The 18,044-nt window shown below is 34.0% G+C and overlaps 1 pseudogene; it reads left to right on the top strand.

Annotated features, from left to right (window-relative positions):
* The first annotated feature begins 4,872 nt into the window (after nucleotides 1-4,872).
* On the top strand, nucleotides 4,873-4,990 carry LOC112473864 (annotated as a pseudogene).
* The last annotated feature ends 13,054 nt before the right edge of the window (nucleotides 4,991-18,044 follow it).

The raw sequence follows: 18,044 nt of genomic DNA, 5'->3' as shown, positions 1-18,044 counted from the left end.
AACTCTTATTTGAAATAACCCTCCCAATTTCCTCCCCCCTCTATAAAAGAGTTTTTTTTCTTTTGTTTTAGTGGACTTGCACTTGATCCACCATGGTTGCATGGTCCGGATTGCAGTTCTTGGTTGTTCCCAACTGAACTCATTTTGCTAGAGAAATATCTCGCCGACTTTTTGTTTTAAGACCATCAGAGCTATCAATGCAAACATTGTACCAGACAATGTTAGATATCTGATGGGTTAATAAAAATGTATATTCTATTGGCTAAATTGTGATGATATTTCTGAGTAATTTAATGTTGATCATAAGTTTATTCTTATTATTGCACAAATAACCAGCTTGAGTAGGTTAAATAAATCAAATATTTGGCAACTTGGTAGGTTAGACAACACTACTTGAGGAGAGGAAGAAGGGAGGAAGTGACGTCTAGAAGCACTTTTTTTTTTTTTTTTAGGTAAGTGTGACTATTTTTCAATGGCTATTTTCCTAAATTTTCCCAGATTCTTCATTAAGGTATAATTGATATACAAAAAAACTATGCATGACTAATGTATACAGGTGAGTTTAGACATATGTATGCACTCACATTATCATCACCACAGTCTGAGTAATGAAAATTTCCATCACTTCCAAAATTTTCCTATTTCTTTTTGTTTTGTTTATTTGTTTTTTATGCTAAAACAACAATGATATTGTATTTGTTTTCTTAAATAATTTCTTGAATATAACACATCAAAAGCATAGCCAACAAAAGCAAAAATACATAAATAGGACTACATCAAACCAAAAAGCTTGTGCACAAAAAAGGGACCAATGAACAGAATGAAAAGGCAACCTATGCATTAGAAAAAAATGCTTACAAACTATACATCTGATAAGGTGTTAATTTCCAAAAAATATAAATAACTCAATACCAAATGAAATAACCCAATTAAACAATGGGAAAAAGATTTCAACAGACATTTCTCCAAAGAAGACATACCAATGGCCAACAGGTATACAAAAAGATGCTCAATCATCAGGGAAATGCAAATCAAAACCACAATGAGGTATCACTTCACACCTATCAGGATGGCTATCATCAATAAAACAAAAGATAACTGTCGGCAAGGTAGTAGAGAAATTGGAACCCTTGTGCACTGTTGGTGGGAATGTAAATTGGCACAGCGGCTATGGAAAACTGTGGAGGCTCCTCAAAAAAAATTAAAAAAAGAACTACCATGTAATCCAGCAATTCCATTTCTGGGTATAAAGAGTTTCCAAGTTTACTGCAGTGTTTTTCACAATAGCCAAAATATGGAAACAACACAAATGTCCATCAAGAGATGAATGAGAAAAGAAAATGTAGTATATACATACAATCCAGCTTAAAAAAGAAGAGACTTCTACCACTTGTTATAACAGGGATGGATCTGGAAGACTTTATGCTGGGTGAAATAAGTCAGTAACAGAAGGACAGATACTGCATGGTTCCTCACATATAAGGGATCTAAAATAGCCAAAAGTATAGAAACAGACAATAGAATGGTAATTATTAGGGAGTAAGGGGGACGGAAATTCTTCTGTAGATCTGCTCTACAGAAGAGTACTTATAGTTAACAATGAGGTACTGCACACTTAAAATTCGTCTAATGACTATTTTTTTGAATGACTCAAATGATCAGCATTAACACTGGGACTGATAAATATCTTGGATAGTGGTTTGGTTTTTTTGGAGCCTTAGGGCTAGGGCTACATCTTTTGACTTTTAGAGTTCCTTTCCACCTCTGAATCAACAAAGCAAAGCTTTCCGTTTGGGCAAATTTGACTAAATGCACGCTATTTACAATTGAGGTGGATTTAACTCACTCATTTCTTCATCTTATTCCCAATTATACATTTCCAATCACTTAGTCACTTTAATCAATTACCTATTGAAGCACTGTGGTTCTAGATGTACCATTATTAATATAGAAATTAAGTGAGAGAAAGCATGTGGGATTTTGAGCATTAAACACACAACCAATTAAATCATATTGGACCCACTGACTTAGGTTTCATTTTATTATGAGTATTTATCTTGACATTTTATTTAACCAGCATTGCTAGTTTGTTAGAATTTAGCGCACCAGCCTTCATCTTATGGTCGCTATTATTACAGGATTATAAACACAGGGGAAAAAAAGATGAGATTGCCAGTCATTGCTCACTTAGATTAAAGTTACAAAGCCAAAACCACTCTGACTGAAATGGCCATCTGATTACATCTACAAGGCAGGGTTTTGGGAGGGGTTGGGCTGAATAGAGTTGGTAAATATTTGCCTAATGTGTAGCATGTGTGATGTTAAAATTGATAACGTAACAACTATATTCAGCTATAGAAAACAGAGCTCCTGCTTTTAGAAATTTACCAAGTGAAGAATTGTTATGCATTAAATTATTATGCATAAGTTTACCAATTTATGCATAGTAATTTAATGCATAAAAAAATGAAACGACATGTGGAATCATACAGACTTGGGTTAGAATCTTAACTCTTCTATACATTAACTATGATTTACTGGATCTTACCAACCCTCATTTCTTTTACGTGTCAAACTAGAAAGGTTTGTTGGGAGAATCAAATGTGATAATGAATACGAAATTCTAAGAACAGTGACTGTGGTGAGTGATTAACAAAGCAAACTTTTTAATATTATAAATAGAAAGTATGGAAAATATACACATTATAATTAAAATCCTGAAAATTCTTTAAAATAGCAGCTTGAATAGATTTGTTTAATGCATAAACAACTGTAGTGATATTTTTAATGAAAAAGTGAACAAGTGAAATTTAATGTTTTTAATTCAAAATTTAGCCTTATCAATTGCAACTTTGCAGATACCCCGGGAGAAATGTGGCATTGCACGTTTGTAATGAATGCTCTCATGAGCCCTGGCTTCTGATATTTTTCTCAAGGAACCAGCAATATGAGTAGGTGTTTCTACTTTGTGGTGGTTTATAAATACTTGTCTACAGAGTGCATCCTTTCCTCTCAGTGGTTCCCAAAGTTTAGTGCTGAAAATAAAAAAAACATATTAGCTCATCAAATATTCAAATTCAAAGTACCCTACAGATTCTGATTAAGGTTCTGGTGGAGTGATCATGAAATGTGAATATTTTGAAAGAATCGTAGATAACTCTGATTCGGGTAGTTAAGAACAACATTTTGACAATTGCTGCACAATTGTTTCTGTTCTGTGTATTTTTATAATAAAAACCAAGAAATCCAGGCTGAATGGAGAAGAACATTAATAACAGAAGAAGACAGGGGCTTGTTTTAAGTAGAGCTGATGTCAACATTTCTATGTTTGAAAATGTATGACGGTCTCCAGTCTTTTCATTACGATCTGAAATGAACTGATGGTGAAATTGGTACTCGCTGGGTGAAGAGAAGAGGCCTATGTGAAGCCTTGTGTGTACAATGATCAAGATTAAAATTGGTCAGGAGGGTATGGTGGATATATTGAAAAATCAAATAAGCCAGCTATGAAGGAAGAATGTAATAATACATTTCTAGTTATGCCTATCAACACAAAGGGCTTCACAAAGAACACAACTTGAAAAACAGCAAAACCAAGATTTAAACTTAGGCATTTCTGTATTCTTTCACTAAAATTCTCATACGCATCTCTAACTTGTAATATGTATTCAGTGTTTACTTCTGATTGCATACAGAAACAAACTATCAAATGTATAGTGATCTCTTTAATAAGAGGGCCGATAATCAGGATTTGCAACATTTCATTATATATTTAAGATACTCCTCAACTTAACTCTGATGTCCCGCTAGCAATATTATTACGCCTCATGTCGTTAATTCATTTAGCAACCCCGATAGAATGAAAATCTGAATTTCCTGTGGGCCCAATCTAGACTGTTAAATGGTGTTTAGTAGTGATGTCCAGAGAACAAAGTTACTTGATGATCACAAACCATGTGAAAACTTCAAAATTATTGTTTTTCTTGGCAAATTCTCTGTAATAGCAATGTTTACTTAGCAGCTGAGATTTCTCCAGAAGAAAGTTTAAAATAACTAGTGTTTTGCAATTAAATAGGATTTTTCTTATTAAAATAATTCAGAATCAGCTGAGTGAATACTGTCAATGTCCTAGTAAAAATATTCAATAAACTTAATTTTAAAATAACACTTAAATCATCTCGAGATTGCAGCATCTAATTTCAATAGTTATACTGCCTTCTTTAACAATATAACATAAAGTAATATACTAATTTATTTAACAAATGAAAAAGAAAAAACTTGCTACAAGACTACCCCACTACAATAACACTTGTTAAGAAGCTTTGAGGGGAGCCTGTTAAAATATTTAAGTCTTTAATTATAGCTCATTTCTTTTAGCTTTATGGGTGGTGTAAGTATTAAACTAGAGTGCTACAGACCTACAAACAGATGGGCTCAAATTAACTAAGAAAATAGAGAAATTAGGCAACTATATTTTCCTTGCACATGTGAAAAATAGAATAAAAAATTGCTGGCCTATGCATGTTGCAGGCAAGGGAGTAACATACTAACTGAGACTAAACCAAGAAGTAAATACAGTTCAGTAAGGCCAAATTGTTTTTCACTCACATCTATTTTAATATTTTACACACTTCTTATTTATTATTTCCTTTACCTTTTTTTTTGTTTGTTTGTTTCATCTTAGACTTCAATTTGGGGTATTATTTTCAATTTACTTATTATTCTAAGGCAAATACAGAGCATATCAACAACTGTGTTTTTTTCAGGTAGGTGCTTAGAACATGATAACGATATGATCGTCAGTGGTTAGTGTTATTTATTTATTCTTATTGAAATCATTATTAAAAAGTTGGGATCAAGAAAAAAAATATGGTCCACGGCCATGCCACCCTGACCAAACTTGATCTCATCTGATCTCAGAAGCTAAGGAGGGTTGGGCCTGGTTAGTTCTTGGATGGGAGACCACCTAGGAAGACCAGGTGTATAGGTATAAAAAATAAAAAATAAGATAAGCTGACAAGGTCCTTGCAATCTGTGAGGTCAACCAAGGGTTGCCTCGCCTGAAAAAAAAAAGATAAAAAACATGTCTCAGTAGTGAAAGGAACATCACACAAAAGCTTGTGCATCTCACTCATAGCTGTTTATCATATAAAAACAAACTGGCAGGAAATCAGAATTGTCATACTCACAAGCAGGAATCCAGAGAGAGAACAATTTGCTTAAGGGAAGCACATACCACAGATGGTGAGAAGCTTACAAGAAGGTAGGCTGAGAAGTATTAAGAAATGATGTAGCATGAAGTGGGGTAAATTAGTGAAGTTTCAAATGATGCTATGCTGTCTATGACTATGGTTTCTATGGTTACATTTGTATCTTAACATGATAATTAATGCTTATCTAAAATCATAGGGATAAAAAAGATCTATCTTTTGGCATGTTCAAATCAAATCATCCATTACTTTCTTAGAACATTGGTTTCCATAAGTAAAAATCATGGCTATTAAAAGGCTGAGAAATTTAATTCCACAAAATATTCACTTCTTGTTGATGCTGAATAAAGACTATACTGTATAATTTGGCTGTTTTTCTTTGGGGAGAGAGAAGTGAGCAAGGGAATTTGGAGAGGTAAAGTGGGGAAACTAAATTTAAATTTGCCATCTAAGGTAGCAGAAAACTTATTTTCCCTTTCAGAGGGAGTATTGGAAAAGTACAAGTATATAGGAAGGTATGGGATGTGGAGATAGCATCACAGAGGTGGCAGGAGCCAGCAGAGGGCAGGAGAAAAGGTACCATTAGAAAACAGAGCACCCTACTCATGAGATTATGCCATCCCTTACCTTCCTGGGACTCAGATGAATCAAATGAAGGAATTGCACTGGCTTATCTATAAGGTCTACCAGCTCCAAATCATAAAAATTTGTGGCGGGGGAAGGTTCATGATTCCTAGAAAGACCCATGACTTCTGAGGGACTAGAAAAAGAATGAGGTTCAATGCCCATCTTGGTTTCTTTTGTTAATTCCGAGCCCATTCCATTTGGAAACTCCTTCATAAGAAGTTTGGCTGCATCCCAAAATAACTATGGTTTCTATTCTCATTCTTCTTCCCCAAACATCCCCTGAGATTATTGGTTCTCCCCTAGCTCTTCCATCTCTTATCACAAGAAAGGACTAGCCATTCTCTGTGCAGGTACTAGATTCACTGTTGACTGCTGCATAAGGTTCATAGAATTATAAATTGTCAAGAAATCAGAATTACATAAATCAGTCCCCATAGTCTACAGCCAAGAAAAAAATGAAGCCCAGAGACATGAAGGAATCAACCTAGAGTGACACCAGCAGTTACCACAGATCTAGGAACAGAATCCACATTGCTTAACTTCCAAATTATTTTCTCTCTGCTCTTTACCACTGTGTAGCTGACTTATTATCATGAATTATATTACAGTATCCCTCGTTTCCAAAATATTATATTAAAAAATGGGACCATCTTTTCATGCTTTTTTAAAAATTATGTTTATTGATATTGGCTTTGAGAAAAAAAATGTTTAATGAGTATTTCATGAATCTCATTTCTAGTCAACCCAAAGTGCTTTTCATTTATCAATTTCTCATTTTCATCTTTGGTCTCAATTTCATTACACTACTTTTTATCTTCAATGAATTGTGATTGGCATATACTAACCTACATCTTTTGCAATATGACTCTGACATTGGTGGTGGTGGTGTGGGGGGCAGTATTGGAGAATGTGGTGTTGGTCGCCACTTAGTATTAGATGCAGATTCAGGATTAGAAAAGATCTACTTAATCGATATTTCTGCTTTTTTGTTGTTGTTGTTTTTATATATATCAAAAGGGAAAATAAAACACAGTTTCAGTGACTTTCTAAAATGTAAAATGATTTTGAATGATTACACATTCACTGAATATCATAAATGGACTATTAGCAACTAGCATTCTTCTCTATTCATCTTATTTTTATTTACTACACAAAAGCCATTTATCAGATACCTTGCAAAAGAAATAGAGATGCAAGCACAGGTCTTTCTTTCAAAAAGCTCACATTTGATTAAAAGTATCTGGAGGCAGAAAGGGAAGTAGTCACCATCGATGTTCACTGCAAAGCTTTATGCTAGATTGTCTGTCTCTCAGTGTGTGACATCTGCAAATAGGCAGACCCAGATCCAGACCAGGAAAGATGGGGAAGGTTTCCAGAAAAAGGCCATATCTGAGCCTGTTGGTGAATCACAAGGAGTGAGCCAAGTGAATATACAGAATGGCAGAGGGTGATATAACACACAAAATTATAAAATCCAGAGCTAAATAGAATAGGCATGCTCCGGAAAATACAGTAGTTTTGGAATGACCAGACTGCAGGAAATTCTTGGACAATAAACAGACATTTCTCATTCCTACAGTTCCCTCTATGCCAAGTTAGAGCTGGGCCTTCATGTTGAACACTACAGGAAACCCTTGAAAGACTTTAATTGAGAGAGCGATAGTATGAGATTTACTTTTTCATAAGCTGCCACTGACAGCAATATAAAAGATCGATTTGGCAGAGCTTGGGGTGTATAAAGACCTGAGACTTGAAAAATAGCAACCAAATAGTAGCTTCTTATAATAACCCAAGTAAGAGTAAAAGCAGCCTCGGTGAGAATGGAAAAGCAAGATGCACTGAAAACCATTAAGGGGAGAAAATGGATACTCCAGAAAACAGAGGGGCCTGAGGATGTGAAATTAATCAGCCTGGGCCACACTTAATGAGTACCAGAGCTGCGATTGGAACCAGGTGCCTACCTTCAGTCAAGGAACATTCTGCAACACCACTCTGCCTCTCCGAGTCTACGCTTTGACAATGACAATAATTAAATTTAAGATGGATTGTCTATTTATAGCAAAGGCCTATATTTAAGAGACCCCATTCTTCCTCATTATTCAAAGAAAGTAAATGCAGGTGTTTGATTCAAATAGAATAGGATGTTAACAACCTCCTCAATGCCTGAACTTCTTAAAAACAAATAGACATTGGCTGCCCTTGATTTAACCTTAGAGCAGGTATCGGTTCCCTTCATCAGTGAGCAAGGGGATGATAGATTTCCTGACTTGTCCCTGGATTTTTTTTTTCTAACTCAAAGCAGCACAATGTCAATAGGGCCCTTTGCCAAGTGTGAGGCATCTCACATCAAACCCTCATCCCTAAACAGATGTGGGGGAGTGGATAGGAAGGAGTAGGAGTCAAGGAGAAGTGTAGGGTTAGCTGCAAATTACTGCATCTTTTTAGTCAAATGCCAGAGATTATGTCAATGCCACATCCTTACTGCAAGGATCGAATGGAGTAATGTGTGTAAAAGGGCTTTGTGAAGCTATAAATGAGAAATTAGAAGTTAGGAGCTGTTATTATTCATTTCTCCAAAGTGAAAAATGCTTAATAATATTTTACAATGCTCAGTTTTGAGAGGTATGATATTTCTTTGTCCCAACTAGTTTCCCAAAATGAAAATAGCATATGCTATTTAATATATAGAACATTATAATCACAGATTGCATACAAACTGTCCTCAACTGTCCTTAATTTGTTTATACACACTGCTTAGACTACTTCTGGTAAATGGTAGCTACTAGAAATTTTGTGGGAGGCTTAGATATACCCCCAACACACAACATCACTATCAGATTATAGAACAAGAAAGTTTTATATCATGCATGTAGGCATTTATTATCTGAAAATTATTAGCAAATACATAAAATGAAAGCAGCTCCTAAGAGCTGTTCTGTAAGCTTGAGCAAGTCCTCGAACCTGGAGAGAAGTACTGTGTTCAGTGCTGCAGTGGTCATTAGATTTTCATGAAGAAAGAAACAGGAACTCACGTTTGTGTTCCACACAAGGGCATATCTGGGATGCACTTTCATTCAAGATGAAACCCTTAAATATATTCTTCATACACATACTGAGAAGTGGAAAATGTAAATTGGGGATGTTATGAAAATAGCGTTGGCAAAATGTCAGGAAGAAGTTCTCATTGTACTTTAGCGATAAATCAAGACAGAAGAGATGGGGCACGTGACTAGAAGCGGAGACTGAAGAATCCCTTGATGGGGCATTTGCTTGCAGATTTATCTGTTGATTTCAATATTAGAGGTTTTGAGACTAAAATTGGGCTGTGGGTGTTTGCTTTTGAACAACTCTTCTCGTAGCACTGAGGATTTGAAACAGCCTTTTTAGACCTGGCCACCACCAACACTAACATAGTTTAGTGAATAAAATGCATACGTGTGTGTGTGTGTGTGTGTGTGTGTGTGTGTGTGTATACACATACATACATATAAATACATGTAAATATATAAAATAAATTATATAATATGTAATATATATTATATCATTATATACATGTATGTGGATATATGTATACATATATATGTGAAACATAATTCAGTGAAACCATGTTATCCATTGTAAAATACACCTAAACTCTCTCTTGCCTCTGAGCCTGGAGATAAGAGACTCTCAAGGCTTGTGGCCACCACTGTAGCTTTTCCTGCCCCTTCTCTGTCTCCCCATCTGTTTTCCGAAATCTTATTTGTCTTGATCTCTACCTAAACGCCCCACCCCCGCCACTCAGGGTGCCTTCCCTGATGTCCTGCACTATATAAATCTGTCATTCTAAGTTCTTACTGTATCCTGCATTTCCCTGTTGGTAGCATTAATTATACTTATGATTACTTGTCAAAGATAGATTATATATGCTTTGGGGAGAGTCAATGACAATCTTCTTCACTGTTTTTTTTTAGCCTCATGAAATTGCTGATATTCTATTGTGTTTTGACTTAAAAACAACAGTTTCATGTGGTTCAAAATTGTTATATGCCTTAGCACTTCACAGAGTACCTGTCTGAATGCTAAACACCACATATATCTTAGGGCGAATTCATCAAATATGCTTCTGTTAATGAACACAATCAAATAGGCATTCAGAGGAGTTGTACGAACTCCATTTTTTCTCTAGATCTCATTTGTTAATGATGGACTAACTTATTTGTAACAAAATGATCCATTATATGAGCATTATTTATTTACGTGACATCTATGTTACAGAACACATCACAAGAATTTTAAAAAAGAAATGGAAAGTTTAATAGTAGTTTATGCTAGTATATATGACTAGTAAATGCAATGCTCTCCACTTAAACCAGGTGGTTAAAACATTCCTCGGTGTCCTTTTTATCCTCTCCTTTCTCATTCCCTCATTTGACCCAGAGTGGAATCCTCCCTACTTTCTACTTCTCATGGGGAAACCATGGAGACACATATTGTCTGGAACAGACAGCTGAAATGATCATCTGATCATCCTGAGTTTCCTTTGGTACTGGGAAAATGAATATTGACCTAAAAGTAGTCATGGCCTTAGAAAAAACAGTATTGTGGAAGGTTACCTAGAAATACAAAAAGTTTTAAGCCTTTGGATGGAAATTTTGGTAATTATTTCAGAGAGGGTTGGTATCCCTTGGGCCAAATCCAGCTCACCAACTGTTTATTTCAATAAAGTTTTATTAGAACACGTTCCTTCTGATTTATTTTCATTTTGCCTACTGCTGCTTTCTCACCAAAACAGGAAGTTGAGTAGTTGCCACAAAGATTATAATGTTGCAAGGCCAAAAATTCTTACTGTTATTACAGAAAAAAAAAAAGTTTGCCAAATCTTGGTTTGAGAAATTCGTTCTTATATCTGTTTAGAAATTATTGTTTGAAAATTCAATATCTATGATAACACATGTAGAGAGTGATTAAATCATGCTAACTGGCATCATTATTCCATTTGCCTACTATAACATAAGGTAATGGCATCATCACCATGAGAGGTAATTTCCATCTAAGTTTGAGCTTAAAGAGGAGAGCACAGTTTGTTGAATATGAAATGACTCATGTCAGAATGCTCATACACTGACCCAAAATATGGCAACAAATCTGGATTACTGAAATTTCCTTTGTTCTCTCATTCCTTTCTTCAGAATAGGTTGATGTAAAGCTACAAAAATCAAAACTCGGTGTCTGGGTTTTGATACTTAACTGGGCTCTCTATGGACCCCATTCCTTCCTTTGATGACCTGTGAGATTTGCCCCAGGCAGATTGAAATAATGACACCCCCTAAAAAAAATCTCATTATTCTAGGGGTTATGAGCTTCCACCTGATACAGAGAAGTTTCCTCAGCTATCACAAAGAGATGAAGTGTGAGGAGCCAATGGAAGCCCAAGTCCACCGCGCAGGTCCAACCCTGCTGGCCACAGATAATGCACAGCTTTGAATGGGGCTGTGTCCTATCAGGTCACATAGGTGCTTCCAAACACCTCTTGATATGATAATTCAAGATTTTTCCTGAACTAATGAAAAAAAGTTATCATTTACTGAGCAAAAACTGCATTTTTTTTCTCCTAAGCTCTGTTGAAAGTTGCATTTTCCACGTGTGCCTTATCTCTGTTCCATCCCTAGATGCCATTTTTAAGTCTCTGTGATTTTTCTACAGCCAAATTATTAACTCCCTAAGTGTCATTAGGCAAGACCTGCCATTCATTGCTCGCAGCTTCTGTCATATTATAGTCTTTAGTACATCCTCTAGTCATTTATATCTGGTTCTTATTTCTGGAGACACACACACATGAACACACATAATTACCAGTTATATCCACCAATGTTTTTCTTTTCCTTGCTGACTTTGTTATTCATTAGAGCATATTGTATTCTTCTGGCAACACTAGCTTTCTATTTGGCTTAGAAGTTAGTGTCTCTGTGCCATCTTTTCTCAATAATGCATGCAAAAATCACAAATTAGTAGTGACCCTCTGCACAACTAATTTTCTTCATTATCCTGAATCTAGATGGATGTCATTTCCAAGGTTCCTTACAGTTAAACAATGATTATTAAATGAATAAACCAAATAGAAGTAATTCTTTAGCTGAGAAACTAGAGAATTATTTATTTTTGTGTTAGAAGTTATTTCACATTTTTTTTTTTTAGTTTTTCTGCTTTAAAAATACAGTATGCTGGCTAGTTCTTTGAGAATTAACATGTGTCAATATAAAAAGAACTACTCATTGTCAAGCTAAATCAGTGGAAAATCAGAAAATATTTTAAATAATTCTATTTTACTTAAATTTGAGGCAAAGTACTTCATTATGGCTGTAGGTGATAACAAATGAAAAATCCCAGAAAAATCTTCTGACTACTCACTAGAAACCTCTAATAACATTGTATAAGGGGTTCAGTAGAGGTTTGCAGATATAAGCACACACTCCTTAATTTTTTAAAAAAGAAATACTCATCTCAGTGAATAAGTTAGATGCTGAAGACAGAAAGATGAATAAGATACTACCTTCATCTTTAAGGAATTTTACCTTGTGTGCTACAAGAAAAAAAACAGTGAATCCCTAATAACAGTGAAACAATCTAAATACTAAAATTGGCATTAATAGAAGTAAACTGATAATTCAGAGCCAGAACTTAAGCCAATAAACTTGTTGATTTTTTTGAAATTTAAATGAACAGACCTATAAATTAGCTATTAGTTAAAGAAGGCTTAGAAATATTGCTAAGAAAGTCAGCAATGATCCATAGGAGAAAAAGGAAAAGTGTGAACTCTGAATCAAATGAGAGAGCTGTATCAAATAATCCATCTGAGTTTTTGTTGGTTGTAAAAACATAGAATAATTACCAACAAAATAATGAGAAGGTCAGAACATGTTATAATAAATGCAGTATTGCCAGCATCTCTCACTTTAATTGACATTCATTTTTAAAGAAAAACTGTGACATTCACACTTCAATTATAAATGATAAGAATACTAAACAAATTGCAAAACAAATAAAAGAGCTAAAAAATTAAAATTCTACACTCGGAACAAAACAATAACAACAAAAGGTTTACACTTAAAATGAAATCTGGGTTATACCTCCTCAAATGCTCTAGATTCACCATTGACTCAAGCATCTAAGTCCTTCACGATAATTATTAGGAAGGCTTTCATTAACTGAACTAATAATTTTTAATTGATGTATTTAATTTTATGCCAACATAGACAATGTGGACCTGACATACACACCATAATTGGCATTAAATTAATTTTTAATATGGAATTCATGTTGTTCATTTCTATAACAAATCTTCAAGGGCTTTGCATTGCATGTTGAATAAAGTACTCACTCCTTCTCAAAAACCTTTAACCTGCCCCAAATGTTGGACCTAATTACCAGTCTATTGCTTATTTCTCCTTTGTATACATTTACTTATCTTTAAATCATTGACTTAATGTCTGTCAAACTGAGAGCTGCTTCCTCTTTCAGGGCCAGCGTACAATTTGAGTCATTTATAGCCAATAAGAGGGAAATGACTTGCAAGAAAGTACAGAAACCAATCAAAGAACTTTACTCCCTTTATGCTATACTAAATGCAATGCTAAATATTGCATGCTGTCTCCAACTATCTTTCAAAAATGTGAATCTTTGAGGATCTAAAGAGATCGCAGTACTGCTTGTTTGGTGATGGGCTCAAATGTATAGAGTTGTAGCCTCTGACTTACAGGGGAAAAGCAGGGCTGATGGATATTTTGTTCCTTGTATTGCCATGATTGTTTTTTAAACCTCCAGACAAAATTCTTATACCATTTGAAACAGTGCAGGGACATGTGTTGGTTCATTTGTATAGAATCACAGAAATCAAGAAAGCAGGGGAAAAGTATTTAATAAGGCATTAATGTGGGTTATATAATGTTCTCCCTCGTTTTGGTCCCAGTCCATTGCTTGAGAATGGCATTCAAGTAACTTGTGTGAAAACTGAAAAGCCTCACCAGGTATTAATTTCATAAACTTTTATTGAAAAAAACAAGGGCTTACAAGGCAGGTTGTGAAGAAGATCCATAATATAAATTATATGTTATATAAAAATTGTTATATATTCATAGGTCAATTAACTTGCATTTTCTACAAGATTTTTCTCTGCTTCCATGCCTTTCTTTAGATAATGTCTTCCACCACAACTACTTATTAAAAATAGGTACATATGTAATTAAAAGTTTCAGATAATAATTTAAAGACAAGAGATTCTAAAGTGTACTCACAATTGCTAAATATAGCTTATAACTTTGTTTCTATTGTGGCAAATATTGTTATTCTAGTTGTTAGTTAATACACTAGATAATTATAAGTTTATAGGTTTTTGCAGAGAGGTTCCCTAAATGACATCTATAGCAAGTCCTCAAATAACAGTTTCGTTCAATGTCAAATGGGGGTTAAATGGGTTAATATAATATAAAAAGAGATTCTCAGATAATCTATTGGAGGCACAATTAAAATAATATTTAAAAAGTTAAAAATTAAAGACAAAAAATATACCTCAACCAAATAAAAACCAAAAGAAAATTAAATAGCTATTTTATATTGTATTAAAAAAATTAAAAGCAAAAAAAAATAATAAGATAAGGATAAAAGATAGCTGTTACATGCTGGTATATTAAACAATAGTTAATGAAGATATAGCTATTATAACATACACACCTAAAAATCTAACCTATAAATATATCAGAAAACAACCTTTTGAAAAACTGATAGCTAAAGCAGGAAAGCTGAAATGCTGAAGATCTGAATAATATAATGAATACATGTAAACTATTAGATATATAGGAAAGACTATTAGATATATAGGAAAGACTACCCAACAAAGAAGCTAGTTTGGTTTTAAGCACCATACATCGTTTATAAAATATAGATTGTGCACGGGGCCACAATGGAAGACTGTTCCACTTGTTTTTAAAAAAATATGTATTATCAAATAACTGTTTAGTTAAAAAAGAAAATTACAAAGTAAGTCAAGAAATTTGGCAATATCGATAAATATCATACTGCAAGTTTAAAAGCACACAAGTAAAGCAGTACTTAGATAAAAATGTATACTTTAAATGTACTTACCAAAGAAAACTAAAGATAAAAAAAAAATAAATGTTAAAATCCCAAAGAATCAACATCGACAACAAACCTTGAAGTAATAAGCAATTGTAGCAAGGTTGCAGGATGCAAAGTTAATAAAAAAGTTAATCATTTTTTTCTATGCAAACCAGCAATGAGCAAGGAAAATTTAAAAACACAGTAAAATTTACATTCGCACCCCCCAAAAATGAAATACTTAGATATAACTTTAACAAAATGCATATATGAGAAAACTCTGATGAACTAAATTAAAGAACTAAATAAAGGGAAAGATAATCCAAATGTATGAATAGTAAGATCCAATATTCTCAAGATGTTAATTCTTCTCAGCTTGACCTGTAAGTTCAATGTAATCCCAATCAAAATTCCACCAAGTTATTTTGTGAATATTGGCAAATGATTCTAAAGTTTATATAGAGAGGCAAAGACCCAGAATAGCTAACACAATATTGAAGGAGAAGAACAAAATTGGAAAATAGATATCATCTGACTTCTAGACTCACTATAAAGCTAAAGTAATTAAGACAATGTGGTATTGGCAATAGAAGAAGAAAACAGATCTATGGAACAAAACAGAGAACCCGGAAGTAGATTCACACAAATATAGTCAACTAATCTTTGACAAAAGAGCAAAGACAATAAAATGAAGCAAAAATAGTCTTTTCAACAAATAGTACTGGAACAAATGGACAACCATGTGCAGAAAAATGAAGCTAAATGCAGACCTAACACCCTTCAAAAATCAATTTAAAATGCACTATAGACCTAATATTAAACTGTAACACTCTTAAATGATGACATAGGATAAAACCTAGATGATTTTAGCATGGCAGTAAAAGCAAAAGGAATACTTCTAACTCATTCTGTGAATCTAGCATTATCCTAATATTAAAACCAGACAAAATTACAAGAAGAGAAAATTACAGACAAATCTATCCCATAAGCATAGATGCAAAAATCCTCAACAAAATATTAGTAAATCGAATTCAACAATGTATGAAAACAATTATATACCCTGACCAAATGGAATTTATACCAGGTATGCAAGGCTGATTCAACATATAAAAACTAATCAATGTAATTTATTGCATCAACAGGTGTGAAAGAAAAATCACATGATCATATCAATAGATGCAGAAAAATCACTTGACCAAATCTAAAATTCATAATAAAAAATTTCAGTAAAAATACTCAGTATTAGAGGATAACTTCCTCAACTTGGTAAAGAATATCTACAAAAAACCTATAGCTAACATACTTAATGGTGAGTAACTTGAAGCTTTCTCACTAAGATCAGGTACAAGGCAAGGATGATCCCTCTCATCGCTCTTTTTCAACATCTTACTAGAAGTTCTAGTTAATACAATAAGACAAGAAACGGAAATTAAAGGCATACCAGTTCGGAAGGAAGAAGTAAAAGTGTCTGTTCACAGATGACATGACAGTTTATGTAGAAAATCAGAAGAAATATACAACAAAACAACAACGAAAAACTCCTGGAACTAAAAAATGATTATGTCAAAGTTGTAAGAAACAATATTACTATACAAAAGTCAACTGCTTTTTTTTATACTAGCAAGGAACAAGTAAAATTTTAAATGAAAAACACAATACTATTTACAATAGTACTCTCCAAAATGATGTTGCTTTCCTATATACAATGTCAAGAGAAGACAAGCCACAGACTGGGAGAAAATATTTGCAAAATATGTTTCTGATAAAGAACTATTATGTCAAATACATAAAGAAATTTTAAAATGAAAAATAGAAAACAAATAACCTCATCAAATGTTTACTGAAGACCTTGACAAACACCCCTCTACAGAGGATATACAGATGGCAAGTCAGCATATGAAAAGATGTTTAACATCATATCTCATCAAAGAAAAGCAAATTAAAAAGAGATATCAACAAACACCTATTAGAAAGGGCAAAATCTGACTCACCGATAAACCAAATGCTGACAAGAATGTGGAGCAACAAGAATTCTAGTCCACTGCTGATGGGAATGCAAATGGTACAGCTGCTTTGGAAGAAAGTTTGGCAGTTTTGACAAAACTAAGCATACTCTGACCATATGATTCAGCAAATCTTTGGTATTTACTCACTGAAGGTGAAAACATATCCATACAAAAAACTGCACATGAATGTTTATAGCATTTATATTCATAATTCCCAAAACTTAGAAACCACCAAGATGTCCTTCAGTAGATGAATGGATCAATGAGCTGTTGTGATCCAGACAACGATGTGTTCTTCAGTAGTAAAAAGAAATGAGCTCTTAAGCCATGGAAATATGTGGAGGAAACTTAAATGCATATACTAAATGAAAGAAGCCAATCTAAAAAGGAAACTTACTGTATGATTCCCACTATACAACATTCCTGGAAAAGGCAAAACTATGGAGACAGTAAAAACATTAGTGATTTCCACGGGTTGGTGGGGAGAATGAACAGCTGGGGCACAGAAGAGTTTTTAGAGCAGTGAAAATACTCTGTATATTATAGTGATGGATGCATTTATTCAAACCCATAGAATATACAACACCAAGAGTGAACTGTAACGTAAACTATGAACTTTGGGTGATGATGACGTGTCAATGTAGGTGTATCAGTTGTAACAACGTCCAACCTGTTGGTGAACATGGGTAATGGGAGAGGTTGTGCATGCATGGGAACAGAGGAGTATGGGAAATCTCTGTGCCCTCCTTTCAATGTTGCTGTGAACCCAGGACTGCTTTACTTCTCTGAAAAAATAAAGTCTTAATAAAAATAAAAGCAAGGAAAATATCTCCTTGACTAGAATAAATAATCTGTGTGCCATGCGCTTGATTCTGGGTTATAAAAAAACACAGGAAGCCATCTTTGGCCCCTAGCTAAAGTCATTTCCTTCTCATTCTGCCTTATTGTACTGGATAATATCAAGTTTCAAATGGTTAATACTATCATTGTCAATAGCAAAGTATCAATGACAAGAACAAATAGTATGCACTTGGAAACTAAAAATGGTTTGTTGTGTAATGGTTCAAAATGTTATTCTGCCAGATGAAGAATTTCATTGAGCTTTTGT

Source organism: Pteropus alecto, unplaced genomic scaffold, assembly GCF_000325575.1.
Source record: "Pteropus alecto unplaced genomic scaffold, ASM32557v1 scaffold8, whole genome shotgun sequence".
Classification (NCBI taxonomy): Eukaryota; Metazoa; Chordata; class Mammalia; order Chiroptera; family Pteropodidae; genus Pteropus; species Pteropus alecto.
Note: the sequence above shows the minus strand (reverse complement) of the source record. Positions and strands in the feature narration are given on the sequence as shown.